General features: G+C 41.7%; 1 protein-coding gene across 2 annotated transcripts in view; it reads right to left on the reverse strand.

The window, feature by feature from the left end:
- nxn (nucleoredoxin) overlaps positions 1–26,172 on the reverse strand; it is a 57,886-nt gene that overhangs the window by 14,156 nt on the left and 17,558 nt on the right. The window contains exon 1 of one of the 2 annotated variants that reach the window (XM_044353095.1): positions 8,293–8,371. The exons of the other annotated variant lie outside the window; for it this stretch is intronic. The gene's annotated coding sequence lies outside the window, so the exon portion shown is untranslated. Of the gene's footprint in view, positions 1–8,292; positions 8,372–26,172 lie in introns of those variants that run through there. 2 annotated transcript variants of the gene reach the window in all.

The following is a 26,172-nucleotide window of genomic DNA, read 5'->3' on the forward strand; positions in this document are numbered from 1 at the left end:
TCAGATTTATTTCAGTTTCAGAGCTGGAAAAACTGTAAAATTATGTCTTCAGAGCACCTGAAATGCTACAGTATAAACAAAACAAATGTCAGCTGAGCACCATATGAATTTTATAAGATGCAAACCCTCTCTGTTACATAAGAGACTCGAGAGACTTGTAGGATGAGGAGTGCAGTCGGCCCTGAGTTGATTTAGTGGAGAGTGAGAATCACACCGCTGTAGGGGTGATCTAATTTTAAAGAGGCTGAATCGGAGCAAACTCCTGCTGTCCCTGCTGTGTCATGAATAAGAGCAAATGGGGGTGAGGAGGATGCTGAAAACACGGCTTTTGCTCTGCAGCATGAAAAAGTGTTTCTGAGTGTTGAGTGCTGTGAATTATTGGAGCATTTTGGATATACGATTCACACTTTAACAGGCATTTATGATCGCCCGTTGGCCTTAAATCTAGTTGTAATACCTCCTATATGAGAAGTTGATAACATAGCCTCATAAAGTTAGAAAATACTCTTTACGAACAGAACTCTGTGCATGAACTGACACTATTTATAGAGTTAGGCGATTGGTGTAGTCCTTCACATCAAAGAGCAGATCAAGCATTTCACATATCTGAGACTCACTTTCCATATCAGAGGGAAGAGTCGTGATAGCCATGTCTTGTAAAGAGCAGCAATTCGGTACTGTGCAATGTTGCTGCTTCAGCAACTACAGAAGGAGATCCCTCGGCATGAAATCCTGTATCAGAACGTTCAGAAAGGAGAAGGAACACCGCCTCCAGAAAACTATTGTGTCTTTGAGATGCAGCAGTTTAATGGCCAAGCAAAAGACTGATTTTTCCTGAGTACTGTGCAGTGTGTGTTTCTTCTCCCTTCTCTTCCCGGTTCACCTGGTTCTTGGATCAAAATACCATAAAAGACTGCTGGGAATTATAGTATGCAAAGGAGAGACATATTTCAACATTGTAAAAGTGCTTAAAAAGGGATCAGTTACTTCATCTTTGCCAAACAAACGCATATTTTATTCTGCCATCTAATTTATTACATGCTGTACCAAGTCAAACACAGTACTGATATAATATAATGATTTGTGCTGTCTGGATGCTGCTCTAGTTATTCTAAGAGCCTAATGAAGTGAACACTGCTCTCCTCAGGGCTCAGTGAAGTAAGCCTGGAGTTTGGTTACCGTTGAGCTCCAGGTTGATGAAAACCTTTTGTTGCTCTTTTTTTTTTGTGAAAACAGTGACTTCACTGCAGGAGCCGAGCACGTCGAAGACTCTGAAATGCAGATTGAATAAAAGAGGAGAGAGTATGTTTTACTCATAATGTGTGTCCCCCACTCTGGTGAGTGTATGACAACATGTGTGACTAGAGGTCAACCACAGGCACTCTCTGACAAGGGGAGGTCAGACGTTCTGTCCCATGGACAAGACGACCTGGAGCCTTCCGACTATGTTGGTCTGGAAGTCCCTCAAAAAGCAAAATTCAGTGTCTGCCACAGTCAACAGTTTTACCACATGCTCCACGCTGCTCTGGAAACTCAATCTCTGCTCACAAATTGATGGGGTTAGGGGCATTAACTGTGACTGTCTCCAAAATTTAACGTGCCCGACATTGCATTTGCAGCCATTTCACTCTGCTGCCTGCTGTCACCCAGGCTGACGATGTGAGATTGAATGCCGGATTTAGCTGGACGAGTGTGAGAAGCTCTGTTCACACCTGGCATTAACATGCGTCTTGGGTGATCCGATCACAAGTGGACAGCTCTAAGTACGTCAGTTCACCCCTGGCATTAGAATGTGTCTCCACATGCGTCTCGAGTGACCACTTATGATCGGATTTCACTTACCCGCTCTATATGCAATAAACACATATATCATTTCTGTTTGCAAAGACCAAATGCGTTGTTGGTTTTAACCGGTGAGAGGCGGCAATGCACTTCCTGTGCCTAGTCTGCTGGGAGTTAAAAGAAGAAGAAGTTTGCAAAGATCTTGGCATATGATCTGATCTGAAATATGAGAGTGAACAATGCAAACAACACATTGAAAACCCTTAGCAACAAGAACAGACGGCTGTTTATGGGCATGTGGGACGAGCCAACATCAGCTCATCGGCAATGTAGAAAAAACTGTTGCAACCAGAGCATTCAGAGCAGTCTGAGGCCTGAGTATTTGACTTGCAGGGAGCATTTCTACATACGTTCACCTCAAGTTTGGAACTTTGACCATGTTTAACAGACATATAAATAACAATAAAATCACAAAAAGCATAATATGTACCCTTTAAGTATTAGACAAATTAAAACTTTGACCTAATGATGACTCATCCTGAGTAGGACATGAATTTTATTTCAAATTGGTGGTGGAAGAGTCTGCCAAAATCTGTCACCTAATATACATTGTCTATGATCATATTTAAATAACTGAAGCACAGTGATATTTAGAGTAGGGTAGAATGTGTGTACCAAATCTGAGGCTTTTTAAATCCTATCAGTGCTCTCTAATGCTGCAGCATCAAGAGAGCAGCTGAGAGATTCGTGTAACAATCTGAGAGGCAGAACCACGCAATTCCTCCTCTTTGTCTTGTCACTAATTTACTACATCCTTGAATCTTTTCTGCCTGGTGATTTGGCTGCAGATCAGAGTGCCCTGAGATGCTGAATCCTTTTAGGGTTTGGATCCGCCTTGAGAATGAAAGGGCTGTTATGCTTGTAGGGTGGGGGGGGGGATGACTGACCTTGTAACTACAACAGCCACATGTACTGGAGTCAGTCACAGACAAACAAGTGTCAAATCGATTTCAGCATCTTGACAGACAAGAATTCAGTGTGCCTTGGTGTGGTGACAGCTGAGTGTTGAGATTTCATTGTCATTGGAGGCGGTGGCTTGGCTGAATCTGCTTGTAAATCCAAAAATCTTCCTCCTGTATACGTGAGGAATTTGCAAAAGGTTGTACCGCCGTGACTGGAGAAAACAATGAAGACAATAGCTCTCGTAATAAAAGCGCACTCTTCCCTCTTCTGTCCTCCTTGTGAATAGAAAACATGAGAATCACATGCCACAGCGATCCATTTCACCAAAACACTGTTTCATTGTAGAGAGCCGCAGGCTGTCTATTATAGCGCAGACAATAAATACAGAATGTGTCATGATATGTTTTACTAAAAAACACACATAAATCATACTGTCAGATATGTCGTCACTCCTTGGCTTGAGAAACAGCTTCAGTCTTGTTGAACTGGTGTCAAGGATATGTTTGATCATATGACTCATGTTACAGACTAATAAAACAAAGTGTTATGTGCTGCTGTATGCAGACCTGAAACAATTACAAGGAACAGTTCAAGGAAGGAAATAAGCTTAGATAAGATTTAGATGAGAAGATCAATACCTTTCTCATGTTTGTGTTAAATATGAAGCTACCACCAGCAGCTGGTTACCTTAGCTTAGCAGAAAGACTGGAAATGGGGGGAAGCAGCTATCCCACCTCTGTCAAACGGTATCAAAATCTATTTCTCGAAGGTGCACAGTCACTTCCTGTAGTGTTGTTGTCACCGTTAGGTTGCCAGCTAGCAGAGAAGTGACTTTGCCAGGGAAAGAAATAGTAATTCCCCCTGCAAAACCACAATGTGTTGTTTTTACAATATGTAATGTGTTAATTAGTGAGCTTTAGAGGTAATGATAGGCGGATTCTGTTACCTTCTGGCAGAGCCAGGCGAGCTGTTTCCCCTCCATTTCCACTTTAAATGCTAAGCTAAGCTAGCCATCTGCTAAAAGTGGTATCAATCTTCTCATCTAACTCTCAGCAAGGAAGGAAATTTTTTTCCCAAAATGTCAAATTCCTTTCAAATTAATTGCCAACTTTTTTCATAACTGATTTTTTTTTGTTTATAAAACAATGTGAGGATTTGCTGCTTTTCACATATAGAATTTAAGCTATATCTTTGGTTTTTTGTCAGTCAGACAAAACCAGACATTAGACATTGTCACATTGGACTCTGGGACACTGATGGACAGTTTTTATATTTTATGTAATATTTGACAGAATAATTGGTAATGAAAATAATCTGCAAGTTGCAATCCTACACATATGAAATATATTTTTTGCATAAATTATCCAACAGAGTCCAAAAGAGCAGTAGCCAGTTTATATGTAAAGTGCTTATAGACTGTAGTCATCTAGATTGCATGTTGCCACTTCCAGCTTTTTCTAAAGGGTGCTTCTATTCATTATCAATGTCAGCAGAGTGTGTAACTATATAGCCGAGCAGGAGGGCTTGGCTATATATTTACACACTGGTTTAACTATGCCAATAACCCCTGTAGAGAGCCCACCAACTGTTAAGACTCTGGGGGGAAATGGAAATCCATACTAACAATCCATTTACTCTCCTGAACATGCAGGCATTAGCCTCACACTACGCTCGGTGCTCATCATGCTAATTGGATCACGCATGGTTGCAGATCCATAACCAGAAGAAGAGTGAATCAGCCCACTGTGGGGCCAGTGGATCAGCATGCTTGGACACACCAGGCCTACTTTACGAGGGTTGGAAAATTTTATATCATCTTAAATACTGATTCATTTTAAATGTAGCTGTTTAATGGGATCAATATCTGCATTAGTTTACTACCTGTACCCTTTCTAGACTATGAGTGAGTAAGAAAAAAATAAAAACTTCCAAGATGTCCACGTTTCCATGTTAAATGTCATGCGTGGTGATCGCTTTCACGCTTTTTGCACTGTTGCACTTTATGGTGACATTCTGCAGTTTAAAAGGAGGTTAGTTTAGGTTCCGGTGGTTTAAAACTTTTAAATCCACACACATCTGCTTCAGTTTTGGCCCAATCCCATTTGAAACCCCTGTAGCTCTGTCCTGCAGTGAAATTTGGCCTCTGTCAGTAACCGGTGGGTCTCTGCGGTGGCTGCTTGGTTGAGTGTCACCCTGTTGAGAGAATTAGAGTGGAAGAAATGTCTCCACTCAATGTGCCCAATTCACCTATCATTGTTCAAGGCCTATCTCCTCACAGATCTGCTTTCACTGGGCCGATCAGGCCTGAGGCGTCTGCCAGACACTCCCGTTCCTGCTTTACTACAACAGTGTCACTACAAAGGAAAGTCAGCCATTTACAACAGAGGGCATGAGCAGCACCCTGCTGTGATGCTGATAGCAGTGCGGTCTTTTATCTCTTGAGTACCATACACAGGACAAATGGTGATAATCCAATTGATATCTTGAAAATTGCATCCAGATAAACAACCTACAGTATTCACAATTCATAACTGTACAAAGTAGATTTGTGGAATTTAATTTAACCTCCTCAGAAATTCTCAAAGGCATTTATGATCGGGCAAAAAATGTTCCCAATATAATCTTCTATTGGCACAGTTCGCAGCACACATAACACATAATGTGCTCCACATTATTCAGCAAGTCGCGAGGACACTGAGGGAATCGCGTTCCAGTTTGATTTGATTTAAATGCTCAAAAAAAGAAGAGAAATAAAATTAAATTAAACGTTTAAACTCGCACGATAATCTCCTGCACAGGAGAGAAAACAGTCAGGTGATCAATGGCTTTGCATCCATCTCGGTTGTTAGTGTGAAGACATTTGATGGGAGATGGGAAGCTGTTTGTCTGATAGACTCACCAGCTGCCTCGAGACATGTTCAACAAAAGCATTTGTCTTTTACTGTGACTTTTTTATTGAGACTGCCTGCAGGCGGTGTGATCTCTGACCATAAAGATTTACTATAGCAGCGCAGGGGAGAGCAAGCCGGGCTGGACTTGCCTTTTGGCAGGCGCTGACGCAAGCGTCTTTAGAAAATCAAGCCATCACCTGTGTATACTGCACTCTGACAACAAGGATTGAATGAGTTTGGGGTTAAGGTTGTACAACATGTTAGTGCACAACAGCATCAACACACCATTCATCATGTGTCAGGCTACTTTCAGGTTAAAGTCTAAAACATTTTTCTTTTCAGTTCTTAGGTTGAAGACAGATGAGAAAGAAAACTTCTCCTGTCTTGCTCCCTACATCTCCACACTACACCGCTGTACTGTACTCTAACTCCCTTTTGGCTGGGCCCCCGCAGCCAGCTTTGACTTACATTCCTCCATGCTACACCCCGCCTCTGCTCAATCTGCTCCCGAGGCTCTCAGTAACTGCCTGTATCCACTTCAAAACCCTGTTGCTGCTCTTCATGGCTACAAAGGGAAGCCTCCCCTCCCACCTCTTAGCCATACTTCAGCCCAGCTAGTGTGTGTTACTTAGCGCCTCCATCTGTGCTTCTCTGACCCGACTATCGCTTTACCCGGTCAAAAGTCCCCACCGCCGGGGCTCCCGTGGTGGTGAAATACACGTCTTAAAGCCTGTGACAGCTGCACAGTCGCTGCCCCTTCTCTGTGTGGTGACCTCTCTCTTAATATGCCTCAGCACCATCTCTTTTGCATGTGGATATCGTTTTGCCTTGCATAATCCCTTACAAGAACAATGACTTCATCTTTCACTCATTTCTGCACCACTGTTGTCACACGATTTACCCAATTTCCTACCACCGAGTGGCAGCTATATTTCTGAAATATAAAAAGAACAGGCCGCTCACTCCAACCTACTCCACAGTGCTCATTACAGAAGGCTCATCCTGCACTACACAGCCATTGTGATGGGGATATGCACTTCCCCGAAATTGTCGAGCCGAGAGCACACAGCGGGCTTCACATCATGCCTCTTCAATGCAAAACGTTGCTGCCATCTCATGTGTTTCATTAATCCCGTAACATTCCTCGGCCGAGCCATTTTGGTGGCGGATCCTCCGCGCAGACGGGAGACGCTGGCTAAATTGCTTTTTCGATGAAGACCGCCCCGTCGCCACGGCAACCCCTTCCCCCTTCCCCTCCCCTCTCCACAAAGTCAGGACATGTCACAGAGTGCCAGACACATTGTGGGCTCTTAGTTAATAATTCAGTGATAAATTAACGGTTTTGTGAGGAAAACAGGTGCCAGAACGTCAGAGGGTTTCGGGGAAATAACCGGGCAGAAACAGAGTGGAGAGAAAAAGAGAGACAGAGAGAGGGAGAGGGGGAGGTGGTGGGTGTTTCGCCCCCTCCAGCCTTGTGTGAAGGCACAAAAGCGACCCCCTGAATACAGGCTTTAAATCCAAACTTGGACTCTGCGTGGCGAGAAAGTTTTTATGTAGTGAAGAACGCAGTGTAAAAAAGCAGGGGGGATTGTAAAGGAGTAAAAAGCTAGGGCTCAATAGGTATCTGCAGCATTGTGTCTCTACAGGCGTGGGCTGCCCCTGAGGCCTACATTCTGCGAGGTCAAAGGTCAAGACGGCAGGGGGTGCATTCTTCGCTCCCAGTGCTGTTTAGACCAGTCTGCCTGCTTCCCTGCCCCCCATACACTCACTGTTCTTTATTTCTCTCTTGTCTATCCCTCTTTCTTTATGATAAATTACAAAGAGCAAAGTGTAAACCTATTACACACACACACACACACACACACACACACACACACAGAGACACACACACACACACACACACACACAAGCCATGTCTGCACTACTGTGGAAAAATTTTGATTGCATCCCTTCTCTGCTTTGGCCTTCCATCCACCCATGCATCTGTCTGAAAACACTCTTCGTCCGAAGAGAATAAAATTAAAAACATCAGTCATGTGTTGCAGTGAGGACGTTGATGTGTGATTACCATCTGATCTCAAGCATCTGTTCGCCATGTGATCCATTTTTGAGAACCCTGACTTGCTGTCGAACTCGCTCCTCGTGCTTGATTGTTGTAAATAACGATTCATCCTTTAGTAAACAGTGAGCAGCTTGGTGGTAGATGGGGTAAAGCTGCTGTCGTGAGCCAACTGATCACTAGAAAACTCTTATGAAAACAATAGCTTTTGTTATTTCAGTATGGACAACACTGTTCCTAATGAAATTAGCTTCTGAACTCACAAGAAGCTCTCACAAAAAAGTGCAAAGTAGATGTATTAAAAGGAAAAAGTTTATACGTACATATTTATAACATTTGATCTTTACCAACATAATACAATTTCGAGCAGATCGAGAGAATTGTTTGGACAGATATACTTTCAGAAAACAATGTGAAAATGTAAAGCGGCTGGCTGGAAAACTTTCAAAGTTTAAAGAAATATGTCGATATTTGCTGCTGAGAGTTAGATGAGATGTTATGTGAAGTCAAGGCAACATTCTTGTTCAGGTCAATCTCTGCAGGTCAATCATTAAAATCCTGCTGAAAGACCGAGTCAAGTGAGCAGCAATGATTTACCTCAGCGCGGGTCACAGGATGACAGAAGCTCGTTGTGTGAACATTGTGTCGTCATGTCTCAGGTAGTAGTTTCTCACACCTTCTACCATCAGCCTGCATCTCATCAAGTCGAGGCCTGCAGGGCCTAACAGACAGACAGGGATGATAGAAAGCTGGTCTGGCTCTGGACCAACTGGACCTGCTCTATCAGTTACCTTAGCGTGACCCTTTGAGGCGGGCATTATACGCTTGCTGTGATCGGCCAACTCATGACTTGGAAAGCCTGGTGCATTTTTTGGAAGGTTTTTTTTTTTTGTACGGTGTGTGCCAGAGGTGATACAACACACATACACACACACACACACACACACTCTCTCTCTCCCTCCCTCTCTCTCTCTCAACTGTAATCCAATGCCGTATGGGATGGATTCTGGCATCAAGTAAAGTCAAATATGCACAAACACACACACACCGTAAAACGTCAGAAAAGCACTTTGTATAGCCTCATTAAGTCTGTGCCACTGCAATACCTTGAGGGATCTCAAGCCATTACATATTAATAATCAGACAAAACACACATTAGAATAAGCCTTTCAGCACAACTTGATTTTCACGCATGTGCTCTTTACACTTACTGCTCAATTAGCTACAGTCAGCAAACAGACTCAGCAGCCGTGCATTCATTCTACCAATAAGACTCCATATTATGGTTTCTGTGGTACCCTGGTTTCCTGGAGCGCTGGCGGAGGGGGGGGGGGGGCGGGGGGTTGAGTGTCGGGTTTAGACAGCTTCCCTGTTGTGACCTCTGTTTGACCCTGTATTTAACTCCCACCACTCCTCCTTTCGCTCGGGAACCCTGGGAAGTCTGCTAGAGCTGCAGCTCAATTCCTGATCCCATCGCAACACAACACATTAATATTTATGGAAATTTAAGGGGAACATTTCAGACACATTATCAGTGTTTCGTGCATAATCAAGGCAGCTCTGGATTCTTTATGCTCCAATCTATCCAGCACATCTTTACATTTAGGTGGCTGGTTAGCACTCTGTTGTGTGTGGGGTTTTTTTTTTTTTTTTTTGCTCACTTTTGGCCAATTTATAGCGAGACAACACATTTCATGCATGTAATTCAAATGATTTAATGACATCTCATTGCATCCTTGTATTACCGAGCGGAAACCAACCAGACATACAATACTTAGACTGCATGTCTAGAGTCGCAATGATTAGTCGATAGACAGAAAATGAATCACTAACTACTTTGAATAATCCATTAATCGTTTTAAGTATTTTTTAAGGAAAAGAAATACTAAAATCATCTGATTCCAGCTTCTTAAATGTTAAATTTTCTGGTTTCTTCAGTCGTCTTTGATAGTAAACTGAATCTTTGACTTATGGGCTGTTGGTTGCAACAAAACAAGACATTTTAGATTCAGGCCTTTGGGAAAAAATGATCAATATTTTTCACCATGTTCTGACATTTTATAGACCAAACAACTAATTGATTTTACATGTCAAAATAAAGGCACCTGTATACCATGTGATAACAATCTTAGAAGATTGTGAAGCCGGCCAGGTATGGGTAAAAGAGGGTAACATGAAATGCAGATTTTGCAAAGGTAAAGGTAAGGTAAATATGAATTTTAGCAGTATTACGCTACCTCACCAGTGTATTTCGCATAATTTCATATCATTCTGTATTATGATTGTTGGTTAGTAAATGTGGGTCGTAGCAGCAGTCATAGAGTGAGACTGTGGTCTCAAATTTCAGTGGACTTGCTGAACTACCAGTATTTTTGATTGACGACCAAGGATTTCACCACGGTTTTTTTTTTCCAACTTTCATCTTGGATAGCCCAAAATCCCACAGCGTGAAGGGTCCTAAACACCACTGCACATTTTTATTGTCACCCTCAAGAAGCCAGATAGACTATTTAGATCTTGAATAATGTTCTGACCACATCCAATAAAGTATAATATACGCGATAAGTGCCACGATGCTGAGACACTGCGTACTTGGCGGCGTACTGTGCATTTTCTGTCCAATTGTACCCTCCACAGCCAGCAAGGAGTCCCATAAACCACAATGACACCCTGAGTCTGCTTTACCTCATAAAACAGCAAAGACTTCTAACAGAGGTAGCACACTGAGGCCTCAGCGCGTGAACACACACACACACACACAAATGTAAACTATATATAGCCATGTGTATCTAACTCCTCCAAATCTTCAGTAAATATCTAGTTTCTACTGCTGTGGGCTATGATGCACAATGGTGGGCTGCCACATCAACAATGGTTCCCATTTCCTGAGGGAAAGGATGTTCTTGCTCTTGCTGTCCGTGACCTGAGTGAGATTTTGTTCTAAATGGTGACATTGGGTTACATGGTGACACTTTATATCCAACCGTTAACCTGTTTCGTCCTCTAGGCTTATGCTCATTAAAAGTCACATCTGTTTGGCTGTCGCTGCAGACCAGCCCGTTTTATAGCCAAGCTGTACATCTGGGCCCCTCTCGTATCTCTCACAAGCCCCCACCCTACTCCATGCACGCCTTATTCTCAGCTTATCCCACCCCCTGACACTTTTCACAGCAGCCGCGACAGATTCAGACTCCCCTAAGCTCCCTCTCCAATAGAATCTGCCCATATTGGCCTGTTGAAGAGCCTCATGGGCTCAGATTTCATTTCATCCAGATTAAGTATTTCACAAAACATCGCACAAATCAAATTTCCATCATGGCTGCACCACATGTCTGGGGCTGCAGAGGAAAAAAAAAGAAAAACCCTTCACACAGGCACACAGTTTCATTAAACAGAACATATTTATGTTATCCATATTATTAAATGAATAACTTCTCTATTATAGTCAACAATTAAAAAATACTAAAGTGTCTGACAATTTGAATGTCCTGAAGTTTTATCTTAAGACACACAATTAAACTAAGAGTTTTAAGAGATTGGGGACAGTATTTCACTGCATTTACGTCAACTACAGACTGTCTTACAAACCAGGATTAAAAAAAAAAAAAAAAAAAAAAAACAGGATAAAGAGTAGATAAAAGGAAAGACAGACAATGGAAATAAAGATTCAATTGAGAGGAGACAGTCAGGCCTGGAACAACAATAAAACAGGACATAAAAGCACATTGTAAAAATGCTTCCCTGTACAACTGTGCTTTGAAAAGTGATTTAAAAAGATGCTACTGATCTGGCAGAGTATTGCAAACGTCAGGAGCTCTAACAGCAAATACCAGGTCACCTTTTGTTACAAGCAGAGTCCTTGGAACAACCTGTAAGTGCTCTGCCAGAAGACATGAGGCACCGTCCCCCCACCCCCTCCTAAGTAGTTATAAAAAGGTCTGACGTGTAGCTCAGAGCCAAACCCCTGCTGAGCCTCAAAATAAACATCCATCAATTTTCCAAATACTTAAGGGTCAGGATTGTGGCGGCAGCATAGCAAGCACAGTATCTTTTTTTTCTCCTCTTACAACTTCCTTTCAGCTTCTCATGGGGAATCTCCAAGAGCTCCCAGGACAGCTGATGCACTGGAGAGGGAGTATTATTGTGTCACTACATTAAGATGCATCAGCCAAAATAAGCTACATACTGTCATATCTGTAATGTTTCATATAGAGACTGTGGCCAGAGGTGAAGGTCAAACAAGCAAGACCCAGTGTTCATAACTTTTGGCATTAAAAAAGTGTTTTTGCATGTTTTAGACCATTAACTACAAACTACATGTATTTTACTTTATCAGTTTTCTTCATTTTAGGGCTGCAACTAACTGTGAAAAATGTAAAAATCAGTTTCCCAGGACCCAGAGTGGTCTTTAAATTGCTTGTTTTGTCCGAATCAAGAAGCTAGAACTATGTGATTTTGGCATTTTGGTTAAAAAATGACAAGCAATTGATCAATTATGAAATTAAATACTTGTCTGTTGATTTGTCAACCAACCAACCAGTCGTTTCAGCCCTAAAGAATTTCCCAAATAATACAGTATGTTCTGCATTCATAAGTCATTTTGTTTTAAAATCCGGAAGACAAATAAGCCAAAAATAGATGTTATGAATTTGGTTGTTTTTCCACATTTATAAAGTTTCTGTTTTAACAACTATGAAATCTCAGTTGTGGAGTGCTCTTGAACACACCAACAGGGAATTTCTGAAAAACCAAATTACCAGCAACAATATACACAACGTGAGAAAATAATTCAGGTGATGAAATGTTATTAGCGGAGGATTACCGAAGTCAAACAAGTTTCATGTCGCTGCACGTTCATTTTCAGGGAACACAATACTTGCAGATTTAAAACAAAATAGGCAGTATAGTCCTTTAAGTCTTGTTTGTTACGGGCAGCAGATTAAAAAAAAAAGCACCTTTTTTTTTCCTTTTTCCTCTTCTATCTTTTTTATCCTGAAGGGCTGGGTGATAATTCCTTCCCTCTTTCCTGTCAAGCCAGTAAAGACGAGTTAATTTATGACTGGTGTCACTTTACATCGCAGAGTTGATACTATTTATGAGACCACATTGTTGTCAGGGCAGGCGTGGTCTGATGTAGTGAAACTATATACACTTAAAAAGCATGCCTGTGTTTTAACTCAACTAAAGAGGGACTTTTTCTATGAGATATGCATTGTGTTGCTTTTCACACAAGATAAGTTAACACCATATAAGCACTGTTAAGTCTTTCACTGTTACATGCTGTGTTGACAGGCAACACAGAAAGTAACATGAGGGTTTTTATAATTGTCAACAAACATCTGACAGTGAGAATGAATCAACAGCAGCAGCGGAGATGGTGAAAGAAGGTTAAAACAGACAGACAGATAGGAGGGAAAGAGACTAAAAGAGTCAATTTTCAGGGTCACATCGCCCTGGTGGAGGGCTGATTGACAGGGCAAAGCACTGGTTCAAAGTTCAAGCCTTTAATAGCCAGGCTGAAACAGCACAGCCTTCATGCCATCCGTTCACGCCTAACCTCCATGCAACCCCTGATCCGCCCCGACACCACTGTCTCAGCTTCTAAATGAAACCCTTACAAGGAAAAAAAAAAAAAAAAAACCTTTTAAATAAACATTCAGTAATCTCTCTTCTCACCGTCTTCCCATGTTGTCGACCTGAGGGCCTCTTTTAGAAGGATTTGTCTTGTACACACCTGTAAAGACTCCAAGGAGCCAAGCAGAGCCAAGAAAAAAAAATAGCTACAGCTTTTTTTGCTTTTTTTTTTTGGAGTAATTTCCATTAACAGAGGTAAAGCAGGTGGTCCAGTGTCTGCGCTTGAAGCTTCCACTGCATCAAAAAAAAAAAAAAAAGTGAGCGGTGTGTTTGTAATTCAGCTCCACAAGCCTGACAGCGCAGATCTGAGGCCTCCCACACATGCAGGCGGAGGTCACCAGCCCTCACTAAGCCTTGGCTTCCTACAGACTCTTCTGATATCTTATTTCCACAGTTCAAGGGCTTTTTAGACAAGATGATGTAATCCTCAGGCACAAATCCTCCACTCAATCCAACATATATCCATTATTCATTCACGTTTTTTAACTGTTGAAAAGCCTGGAAATGCTCGGGCCACTGGCAATTAAATACTGTCAGAGTAATAATGTTTGGTTGGAATCAATGGCCTCGCAATGAAGGCTAGAGAATAAATTAAATGTGGAAGAAATGACGAGCTTGACACGGATTTAATGGTGAATATCTCAGCTGAATAAGACAACAGGACAAATTCTATAGTTATGAATGCTATAATTTAGTAAAAAATGAGTTCCCACAGACAAGGTAGTTACAACATAGTGTTATAAAGTGATGTAACTTAAGATGTACACCTCCCTTGAGCAGGTCTAAGTCATACCTTATTAAGTGTTGTCATGGTGGAAGGGTTTGAAAGATGAGAGAGATTAATGAGAGCTGGAAAAAAATGCCGCTGTAACCACTCTGTTGTTTGTGACAGACACTGTGGTGTTATGTGTTGACTTTTGTTTGATTTATGACCATCTTCATCTCAGTAAAAAAAAAACAAACACAGACTTCTGAAATCATTAACGAGGCGATGTTTGATGGATAAACACACATTCCATAATATATTATCTTACTTTCCGTCTCTAGTCAGTAGTGGCTTTTTCTCCCATTTTCAATACAATACAACAAAATACTTTATTTATCCCTGTAAGGGCAATTACATGCAGCAGTTCACCACCCAGATCAACAGATACAGAACACATGTAGTTAATAGAAAAGAAAGAAGCTAAAAAGATTGAAAGGCTATAAACTTAGAAATGAACTATATGTGGAATTGTTGGAAAATAACTATACATACCTAAACAACTATCTGAAAGATACACAAAGTAATGAGGCTGTACAAGCGTTTTACCCGAATGCTGCAGAGGTTGTGAGACTGGTTAGTGTGAATCTAACCATATAAAAACATAGCAGTTAGTGCTGACTTTACTATTGCGCTTACGATCAAACCAGCAGTCTGTTGCAACAGACTGTTGGCTTTAATTTCCCCACAAATCAAGCTTTAATCTCAATTTCATGACAGTGTGTTTGAGATACATAGCAGGACACCGAGGCTGACATCTGAGCAGCTCATAAGCAATTTCTCGTTTCATTTTCTGCACAGACATTATTTACTCAGTTAAAATGGTGAGACTTTTCTTTGTTTTTTAGAACAGTTCATCTCCTGTGTTTTAAACATTTCAGGCTGCACAACGGAGCAACACAGACCTCTGTCTCACAGTGATTTGTCATCAGGCTTAAAAATTCAAAAAGGAGAGGAAAACCATTAAAGCGTGCCAATAATCAGGAAGAAAAATGCAGTGCGGCTTTGTGTTTCAGTCCTTTACCAGAAAGAGAAGATGACAAACAGGAGTACTGCAACATTTGTTAGCCAACAGCATCTTTTGAAGAGCACAACACAATGCAACTCTAACAAACGAATCCAAAACTGAAAATGAATCACTACTGCGTCCGTAAAGTTGTGACCATTAGCTCATGTGACCTTTTGTAGTGAGTGCAAAATGGAGTTTGGTTCAAAGGGTGGGGAAGGGGTGTCCTTTCCCGCTTGGACTTCCTCCAACAGTTCTTTGGACTCAGCTACGGGAAACCTGCACATAACTGCAGCCAAAACAAAATGGAAGAAAAGGAAGAGGCGAATGAACCTGAAATGACTTTCCTGAGCTGCTATAGTGCATGAAAAAAAAAAAAAAGCACACTGAATATTCTCTATCTTCATCACTGACTGGTGTGTTTTAAACAATTTAGCAAGCATCTTACATAAGGAAACATGAGTAAGCCAAATGCCTTATAAACCAATTTCCTGAGTGTGATCCACAGTCTAAAGATAAAGCAAATATGGCGTCCTGCTAACGAGAGAACCCTGAATGCATTATTGTCCTGCGCTGGTTTTGAAAAGCTGTCCAGGGAAATGTGATTAATGTTTTCCACAAACTCAAAAAGAGGAAGTCCCAGGAGATTTGGACAAAGAGGGAGAGAGAGAGAGTTGCACTTTTCAAAGTAGTCAAGTTCAGTACTAGGCTAACATTAAACTGAGGAATCTGTTGCCAAGGAAGGAGGCCCTCCCATTAATGTGAGTCATGGAAGACCACAAGCAGCGGTCATAAAAATGCAACAGCCAAGAGCAAATTAAATGCCAAAACAGGGGGGAAAAAAAAAACCTCTGAAATGGTTTTCCATGCACCTCCAAATCAGGGGGAAAAAAAGATAATAACCAGCCCTTTTTTTGTCTCAATAACTGTCCTCATTAGTCCAGATGTGACCGGCACCGTGCAACGTCATTCCCCATCCTGACGGCTACCATTGAGCTGCGAGCGGAGACAAAGAGGACACACATGGGCGAGGTGCAGCTCTCCCTGCGTCTGTGGCCGTCTGGAATGTGCTGCTGGTTTACTGGGTTTATAAATAACCGTCAGAAACAGACAGACACAAAAGGCGCTGCTGTTCTGAGCTGGACCACTCTCACAGAGCAGCCTCTCCGCCCTGAAGGTTACTACCAGCGTCTCACCGGAACAGTTAGCACCAGTGCCCGATCCACCCACCCACCCAGCCTGCCTGCCTGCCTGCCTGCCTGCCTGCCTGCCTGCCTGCATGTGTGCATGTGTGTATCCCTGCAGCTCCAGCATCACCAGTCTGGATTCAGAAAAGAATGGTCAATGCAACCTTTAAGAGCAAAGAAAGTGCTAGTGTGTGTGTGTGTGTGTGTGTGTGTGTGTGTGTGTGGAGGGGGGGGGGTTAAGTTTAGCCTATTTTTTTTTTTTTGCCAGATGACAGCTTTTTTCACAACCATCAGACAGGTTTTCTCAATAAATTGTACTCAAGTAACTTTTCAACAGCAACACCTGTCGTGGTCCAGATGTGTTCATTTAAACCGGATGTTATGTATAAAAAAGTGTATATTGTTACAATATCTGTCTGTCATGTCTGACCCCTCTCACCCCTGCTAGCCCCTCTTCCGTAAACTCCTCTCAGAGGAAAATCAGACTGAAACCCCCCAGAACCAGGACCACCCGTCACCTCCACAGCTTCTTTCCCCAGTAAAAGACTGTAAACACAGCAAAACTTCACCTCCATATCGCAATCAAAATTCATATGATCGTTGACTATATATATAGAGAGAGTTCATTTACATTCAAGAGTCATGGCACACACAACATATGCATTCAAACATATTACATTCAAATGTATATCTACATTGATATTTATACTTCTATTTATATTCTGCTTTTTCCCCCCACACACACAGTTTTTAATCAAGTCAACATGCGAGCACAGAGTCCACCCCCGCTACACACAATCTTTGTAAATGACTGTTGCTCTCTTTCTTACACTGTTATGTTTGTGTTTATATTGTTTAATGTTCGTGTTTATTGCTTTTTCTGTTGACATCTGGACCACACTGAATTCCTTGTACTTGTTACTCGATGAATGAATCTGATTCTGATATTCTGTATACATATAAACTCTAAACTGTTTAGGTTGAATTTGTACTACAGGCATACGGTGAACGTTTCAATCATATATTCACTACTTTCAGCTATTTTAACTATAATCTAATTAGCTTACGTTTAGCTAACTCCAACTGTTATCCATTAGTTTTAGCTAGCTTTTTGAACTGTTCATTCATGACTAACTACATAACTTTAAGCATTTATCAGTTACATTTTGCTAACTGCAGTCAGATAAAACTACTATAAATGTGAGTAGCTAGTCTTAACATGTTTAGACTTCCCTGCTTGCTTGCTAGCTAGTTTTCAATCGCAAGAAGTGGTGTTCAAGTCCTACAGCATGTGGGTATATTTTCTCAATCCCCACCCCCCCCCCCCCCAATCTGTTGAGCTACTCCACAATCTTTCCACGTCTCACTGGCAACTGTAAAAAGGACTCCCTGGTGTATAAAGACACAACCCATCTGATTGGGACCAAACTGTGAGACAACATATCAACTCAGACAGGAATAGAGTTTGGAAATAATGAGACAATGTGGCTGTAAGGATGTGGTTGTATTGCATACCAGCATGAAAAGTGGCAGCCAGTTATTTGAAAAGCAACGAATGCTTCTGTGCAAAACTATGCGCTGCGCTAGAACTGATAGGAACAGATTATGACGAGAATCAATCCGTGCTGCCACATTACAGCCTTCATCCCTTTTCTCTTGGTTGCTGGGGGAGCAGGAGCCTGCTGCTGCCAGCGCTTGGAGCTTGACCAAGATAGAAATCAGCCTGGTTTTTATCTCTCAGTCCTCTCGTCACCTTTCCAGTCCTCCATTCCATCTTGCCCTCCTCCACCATTGCATTAAACGTGCTGGAGAGGTAGGGAATTGAGGGAGGAGGGGAGGGGTGAAAAGGTGATGGGCTGCACAATAGCCAGTCACACCGCATTTAAATGCTTTTCTGCAACACACAGTCGAAATGGAAAGTGAGGAGGGCTGGACAATATGTACTTATGTATGTCCTGTTCTTTGCGCTGTGGAAAATTGGATTGTGATGCTGATTCTGCTCTCCAGTGTGATTTGTCAGTGACACAGTTTTCTCTCAAAAATGCCACAAAGAAAATACATCATCTGAACCAGCTCTGTTTTCCCTGGCCAGGAAGCATGGCTTCTCTCCTTTTAGGGCGCTAACACAGAGTCAACAATGACACGGAGGGAAAACAACACCGACTGCAAATAGATGTGTCTGTGTCTAATTCATCCCGTCTGTTAACACCCGAATCCCACTTTTTCCTTCCATATATCAAAAGAGAGAAATGTATTCCACAGCAAGATGGCATAAAATGATATTTACAAAGAAAAGAAGAAGAAAGGGGAAAGAAAAAAGAAAAGACAGCTTAATGGTTTCTACGCTGGCTGAAGGAGACGATATTTGTAAGGCAACATTGTATTTGAGGGAACATTTCCTGGTGGAGATTTCCATTTCTTCCTGTGGGTGTGATGTGATTGACAGTGATTTGTGTGCACTGATGTGAAAATAGTTGACTTGGCAACAGTGATAACAATACAACAGGGGAACTTGACTAAACCATGCCAAACCTCAAGGACTAAAGTGATGGATTATTTAACTCTGGCAATTTTCACATTTTGTGCTGTTTTTCTTTTAAAATGCTATACAACAAAACAAATGGCGGCTTCCTAAAGCCTCATTTCTCCATCTAAGCTGACTGTGTGCAAACAAACCAAGAATGAGAGAGTTTACAAACCTTACAAATATATATTTTTTCTATTATCCCTTAAAGTTGATCCACAGGAAGTGTATCGCCTGCAGTTCTGATAATTAGTAGACATTTAACAAGCAAAAATGCCAAAAACCTGTCGCTAACAGGTTCTCAAATGCAAGATGTTGCTGCCTTTCTGTGTTTTATACCTTTTCTAATTGAATATCTTTGGTTTTGGACTCTATCAGACAAAACAAGCTATTTTAAGACATCATCTTTGGCTCTGGGAACAATTTTCTGACATCTTAGACTAAACTTTTGGTCAAATAATTGAAAAATAATCAACAGAATAATTGAGTTACTTGCATGTCCTGCAACATCCCTTGTCACACGTTAAAGGATGTTAAGATGACATCATACTGATCCCCAGAGAGACCATAGTGCTGCAAACAAAGTTGTCCTTAAATGTTCTTTTACACTTATACTCACTGTGTGGTTGCTGTAGCCTATTTTTTACTTTTACAGGTCCATTCAAGGCCACCGGTGCTTTAACCTCAGTGTTTAGAGACATGCAGAGCGTCGTTACTTTGCAGACACAGATGCAGCTGCTGGTTGTAGACCGGATCTAATTAAATGCTGTTCCACATTAACAGGATTGAGTGAACCTACAGATTTCTGCCTGCTCCCTCCGGCCTGTGAATGGCACTCGGTGTAATGCATACGAGCAGGAACCGGACAAAGTGTTTCCTAGAATATACACACATCCTGCCAGACACAAGTGAAACCGACATCCGTGCACAAGGATGACCAGTACGCATTGTGCCCTGGCGTGGTGGAACATGGTAGTTACGGTTGCACAATGGGCAAGTGGAGAGATTGCCACAGTTGAAGCTGCTTTTCAAGACTTTGAGTCTTTATGTAGCCCTGAGTGATATCTAGAGGTGTAAGCTGTAATGTCACTCTCAATCTCAGTCTAATTACGGGTTGAGCTTTACCTCACTCATCTGGATTGAGCTTAATATATTCCATCTTTTGCCTCCAGCCATCTTGTTGTGACTGAGCTTTAGGGCTTTGGATCAAAACCCATGTAGCTCATGTTTTGCTTCTCGCGCTGCCAAATACCAACCAGGAAACTGTGGTCTGTCCAACACATAGTATATGTGGTGGCCTACAGAGCGCACTGTTTGTAAGTGGTTGCATTCTCAATCATAAACTAGCAGCTAAATCTGAGTGTTGAATATGGGTTTGCTCATAGAGGCTTTTGTCTCAGTGATGATTTAAACAGACAATAAGCTATATACTGATCAACAGACACTGTGAAATCGATTCTGTTCCACCCAGAGCAAACTCTGTAGCATAGCGCTCAGTTACAGTTCAGACTACTCATCTTCTCCTTGGATCCAGCTGGAGAATTAAACAGTCTAAATGGACAAAACAAAAAGTATGACGATATCTGAACTGAGAGCTTTGAAATATAAACAGCAGGCCGGTGTTCTTACAAATAGAGAGTCCATATGGGAGTCTGCTGCTCTTCGCTCTCTGTTTATGCGCTCACTCACATTTGTTGAGACAACAGAACAACTGGGCTAGATCTCGGCGGTCACTGCTCCACATGACTGACTGCAATGACCGGGGGTAGAAACAAGTTTGCTCAAATAATATTTATAATTTCTGACAGATAACCTACCACAAGCAGACCGCACAGTCTGCTCTTTGCTGCTTCATGTCACTTCTGCTCGCCCCGAGCTTTATGGCTCTGAAAAGTTTCCTGCTATTTCATTTATCCCTATACCATGACAGCTCACTTTAAAGTCCCAGTGAGACAGAAGTTAAGAGAGTCTCTAGCTTCTGTTCTGTGACGCGTTTCCCAGTGAAATGGAATATTTGAACGGTGTAAAGTTACATCAGGGATTTAAATCAAATCCCTCACATTTGATTGGACCACTAAAAAAGCTACAGAGGACTGTTGGCTCCACACACACACACCTCCCTCACCTGTTAGATCAGTAGGAGGATGAGGGAGAGATGAATGGATTAGACCTCAACAGCCACATTGTTTTGGAAATGAAAGTTTTTTGCTCACTGATATCCAAACACACGTCTCTTCCTATCTCTCTCCATATTGCTCTGTTAGCTACTACCACCCACAGACGGTGAAGTGCGGTTTTATATGACCGCTGTGGCTAGCTGCCTGCCCAGTCATATCTGATTGGATGAACTTTTGTAAACACCCTTGAGTGCAGGATGAGTCATCAAACATTTGAAACCGTTTTACAGGAAGAGAAAAGACAGGAATCTTGATGTAAAAATACTCTGATACTGATTTTTTTGACCTATATTTGGCACATAACAAGAGCTAAATGAACAATGAGCACAGGGACATGGGATTAAAACTGGGAAAATGTATTTGTCATTTCTCTAGGACTTTAAAACAGCTTGAATTCATTCAGCCTCTGCTGGGGAGACTAGAATGAAGTATATCAAAGAAATGGCCCTGAGGTCCTAACATTGTTTTTACTGTGTCATTGCAATAACTGTAACATGTAACCTGTAAGGCATTGCTGAATTACAACATCATGTGAAAATGGAAAAAAGCTAGCGTGAAACAAACATTTGCCTTGGTCAAAGAACTGGTTGAAACTCTAAGTCTCAACACCCAGTAGAGGCCCCTAGACACTCTAAATTATAAAGTACAGTACCAGTCAAAAGTTTGGACACACGTTCCCATTCCCCTGAATGAGATAGTGTGTCCAAACTTTTGACTGGTAATGTACATTACATAATAAGAAAGTGTTGAGAGGCACAAAAATATGCTCATGATTTTGCTAAATTTACTGCCTTTCAAGTAGCTGGATTCTGCTCTAACAGAGCTCCTGATAGTATGGTTAGAAGAGGGCCTTGAGGGTCATTAAAATAGTAGCTAAGATGCTGTTTTTTTTTTGAATTTGGGATCAGAAATTTCATTGTAAATATTATGTGTGTATATGTACATTTTGGCCTGAGGGTGGCCCAAAAGCAGAAAGTTTATAGAGTCAGTGGAAAAATGGAAAATAGTTAATCTGTCCAAATTTTATGGTATTCTGCACATCAGATTAATATTTCTTGGGTTCTTGGGAGTGACAAAATGAAAGGAAAAACCTGACTAAATAAGCTGAGGAAACATTACAACTGCTTCTATACAGGAGACGAGGGGGTCACTGAATGGTTTGACGAGTGTAAAAATGTCACATAATCTCAACAATCTGGAAGATTTTGAATGATAGACAGCGCTCTCCACCACCATCATGAAAACACTAAATGAAGGAATATCTTTTGAAAGAATGGTATTCATCTCTCCGTTAGAGCTCTATGCCAAGGAACACTGAAGCTGTGCTGGCTGCTCATACTGGAACACACTTTACTAAGACACTGATGTTGATTTTTCCTCCAATTTGTCATCCATCTGTAAGATTAATTGTCTGGGGAACAGGGAACTTTACATTTTATGTGATTTTGGCTATTGGCAAAACTTCAAAGTGTTGACGATGGTGCCAGGCAAAAGGTCAGGTGATCACCAAACTATCCATCTAATATCCTTTTTTGGGACAAACCAACTAAACAACACTGCCATCTTTGCCAAAATTATCTTACTTTATAATTAAGAGTCACGATCATTTGACATTAGGGGCAATTAGGTATCTTAACACTGTATTCAGCTTTTTGTTGATTAGTCCTTTTGTCTCTGGCAAGAAAAGAATCTGGAAAGCAGTTGTGCTACATGATCTTTTTCCCAGAGGAATACAATGTTCGCTTGTGTAGCCCACCAGATCAGTCTGGGTGGTCCCGCCAAGTGAGCAACAAGTGTACCAGCCTGGACTGGTTCAGCCCAGATTGGACTTTTGTATGGGACACTTTCTTTTTCACTCTGACGCATTTCTCTCTGGTGAAAAACGGCAGACTTGACAATGCCATCCCTTTTTTTTTTTTTTCTTTTTTCATTTTTAATGAGCTCATAAACATCCTGAATCGACTTACTGTTTCCACAGGGAGATTCAGTCAGCAATTTTCATACATCATACAACAAAAACAAACAACAACAACAAAAAAAAAAAACAACCCTCCGGCCTACATGGAATTACCATGGAATATAAAAACAAAAGGGACATGATGCAATGCTGTTTTTATAATTGATTTTCCTCCACAGTCCATTCCATAATGGTCTACAGAAATCCAATAACCGCTAATTGCTCCACCGAACATGAGCACTTGGCTCGTAATGACTCCATGTCTTTCACACTCAATTTTTTTCTCATGTCTCTATAACTACAGCTCATCTCATGCTATAGCCCTGTAATGAATTCACAGCTAAGAGCCCCTCCCTTCCTTAGATCTTAACGATTAAGTGAAGTAATTGCCCGAGATTGCTCAGGGTCCACTCGGCTATTAGAAACCCACCAGTCTGGTCCCTTAGCAACAGAAATCTGAACCCAGAGGAGGACTTCCCGTGTCAGTCAAAGTGCAATCACACAAGGCGGTAGCTGTTATGAGAGGTAATGTTTTAAGAACAAGATGCTTAGTTTTATACATATCCTAACCTTCAAATCTGTCCCTTGCTGTCATTCTTATGTCCACCATGAGTCTTTCAGCAAAGCCACCGAACAGCAGACAAGAAAGGAGCTTTGCAGGGATATGTATGTTTAAAAGCACTGCCTATATTTTCCTAATTGGAGGAACCTAAAAGCACCCTCTGCCAATACAGCCACACTGCCTGCTTTCTCTGGGAAAATCTAACATCTAGAAAAGGCTTCAGGAGGTTTATTTGATTAATTCCAAACAGCTGCTTAATTGCTGCAGCGTTGTGTTCCATTAGGGCATGATGAGCAGCACAGAGTCGGGCTTTAGAGGAGTGAAAAATAAAGCAGATATCCTGGTCAAAAGATCCCTTTCATTGTACTAATGATATCTCAGTCTGAAGGCATCTGCCCAGTGGGAGAAAAAGATAGTTTGAGCGCATCTGTAGAAGCAAAAAACAGCTGCTGTGTTTTATATTCCCATATAATCATTATCAATACTGAAGAAAGGACGCTGATTGATTAACCAAGCTGTCACTAATATCTAGATTAGCAAATGAGCGTTGTGACACTTGATGGCTTCTCCTTGATCTACAGTGGCTTGGATTGTACCCATTTTGGACAAAACCGTCCGCCAATGAATGTAAATGTCAATCAGTTTAGATAATATCTAAAAAAAATTAATTAAAAATGGGTTAACTTGTTGTTTTTGGATACAATAGTCTAACTCTCATCCACTGGCTATACTATTAGTTCTGCAGATAAATATGCGTGGAAGATAATGCTGTACTACATTACTATACTATGTAACTCCACATATTTTGGGACACACACACACACACAAAAAAAGACAGTTATGATGGTTAAATGCTTAAAAGTTAATTGGAAGTTATCCATCTCTGCAGGTGGGAAATGTGGCTCCTTTAAGGACACTGAAGTCACAAAAGAAAAATGAGCAGTCGGTTCAGCAGGGACTTTATCAACAGTAATGGCCCATATTGAAATAAATCTCTGGAGCAGGAGTGTAGCATTGATGCTTAACAAGCCCTGTCGAGAGACGGCTTTGCATATATTGAGCAGCATTGTGGGAGCTTTTGAGGCAGCGCTTCAGTATTTGGGAAGAACAGGGTTCCACGCTACATCCAAACACACATGTATGCTTCTCCTGGAAAAAAACCAAAAAAAAACTGGTTTTCACTCGCAACCCGGCTAATAATTAATACCATCTCAACAGCAAAGCAGCCTCTAAGTATACTCATAAAAGCTTATTAGCCCCATGTATCAGCATGCTCCAATTGTTTATTTGAAGTGGATTTCTGGAGTGTCACTGCCTTTCAGGCCCTCCTCCAGCACTCGCTCTCACTCAACTTGAGTGACAACGACGCTTGTTGCGGCCCGGGGCAGAGGGCAGGAATCACTAAGTGAGGGCTGAAATGAAAAGACCAGCCATTGTACGGTTGGCACGGGGTAAAACGCAAGAGCAACTGCAAGCAGGGGTTGACTTCATAAGCAAGAGCCCTTTTAGTTCCCACTGTGAGCAGCACATCAGCGATCCCGGGCAGCCAGCCGCCAAAGCCTGAAACCGAGCGCCAGCCCCCAGCCGGTTCCCCAGCGCCCGCGCCTTGATCTACAATTACCACCCGTCACTTGCCATTCCATTGAAGAAAAAAGGCAGTTTAATGCATAAAGGGATAAATGGGAGAACAATTACATTTCTAAATCATGCTTAAAAGAGTCACAGAGGAGAGTTACAAGTGGAGGAGAGGTCTGCTTATTTGGAAGGGGGGAAAAAAAAAAAAGATCCACAGACCCCCCCCTGTGTGTTAAGAAGCTTCAATATATTGAGATATTTAACCTTGAGTGCTTCAGTAATGCCTATAAATATCCATGCCAGAGGATCTCTGTTGAGTCAGATGGAACATATACGGTACAAAAAGAAACTTTGATTTTTATGACAAAAAACAGACTACAGAATGACAACAATGAAAAACAGAAGTATGACAAAACACATCTTGAAGAGAGGAACAACAAAACACTTCAACTCATTGTTGTTTTTTTCCCTCCCTTGCTCAGCAATGCTTTCCTCCTCTCAGCATCCTTTGGGTCTCTGTGTCGAGATTCCATGTTGAAAAGAGAGCGATATCAAAGCAGACTATAAACAATGCATGACAAGTGCATTGCATCCTGTAGTTGAGCCTATAGTGATGGGCCATCCTGCTGCCTTCAGGCACCAAAGGAAAAAAAAACAAAAACAAAAATAGGAGCCATCAAGGTGCGCTGATGAAAAAAGTATGAAGAAAAAATGGCAACTACACTTAAGAAATCAAGGATCTTGTGCTTTCTGTTAAATATCTAAAACAACTGAAGAACCTTTGCAGTACTTCCAAACATTCAAATTTGCAGCAGCTCTTTGACTGATTGGTTGATGTTGACAACACTGCGGGGATGCCTGGCCTGTGCAGGATGGGGGGGTTGTTAGAGAGAGGTTGGGAGGGAGTAAAGAGCTGGAGGGGAGGGGGTGCGGTAAAGAGGATTACGAGGGGCCAGCAATGAGGGGTCTATTGTTAGAGCCTGAGAAAGTGTGCAGGAAGAGTGGCACACACTCTGGAAACCAACCTGAAACTCTGGCCTTCCTGATGAATAACAGGAAACTCTGAGATACAGGTCTGCACAATAATGCACA

Source organism: Thunnus albacares, chromosome 6 (assembly GCF_914725855.1).
Source record: "Thunnus albacares chromosome 6, fThuAlb1.1, whole genome shotgun sequence".
NCBI lineage: Eukaryota > Metazoa > Chordata > Actinopteri > Scombriformes > Scombridae > Thunnus > Thunnus albacares.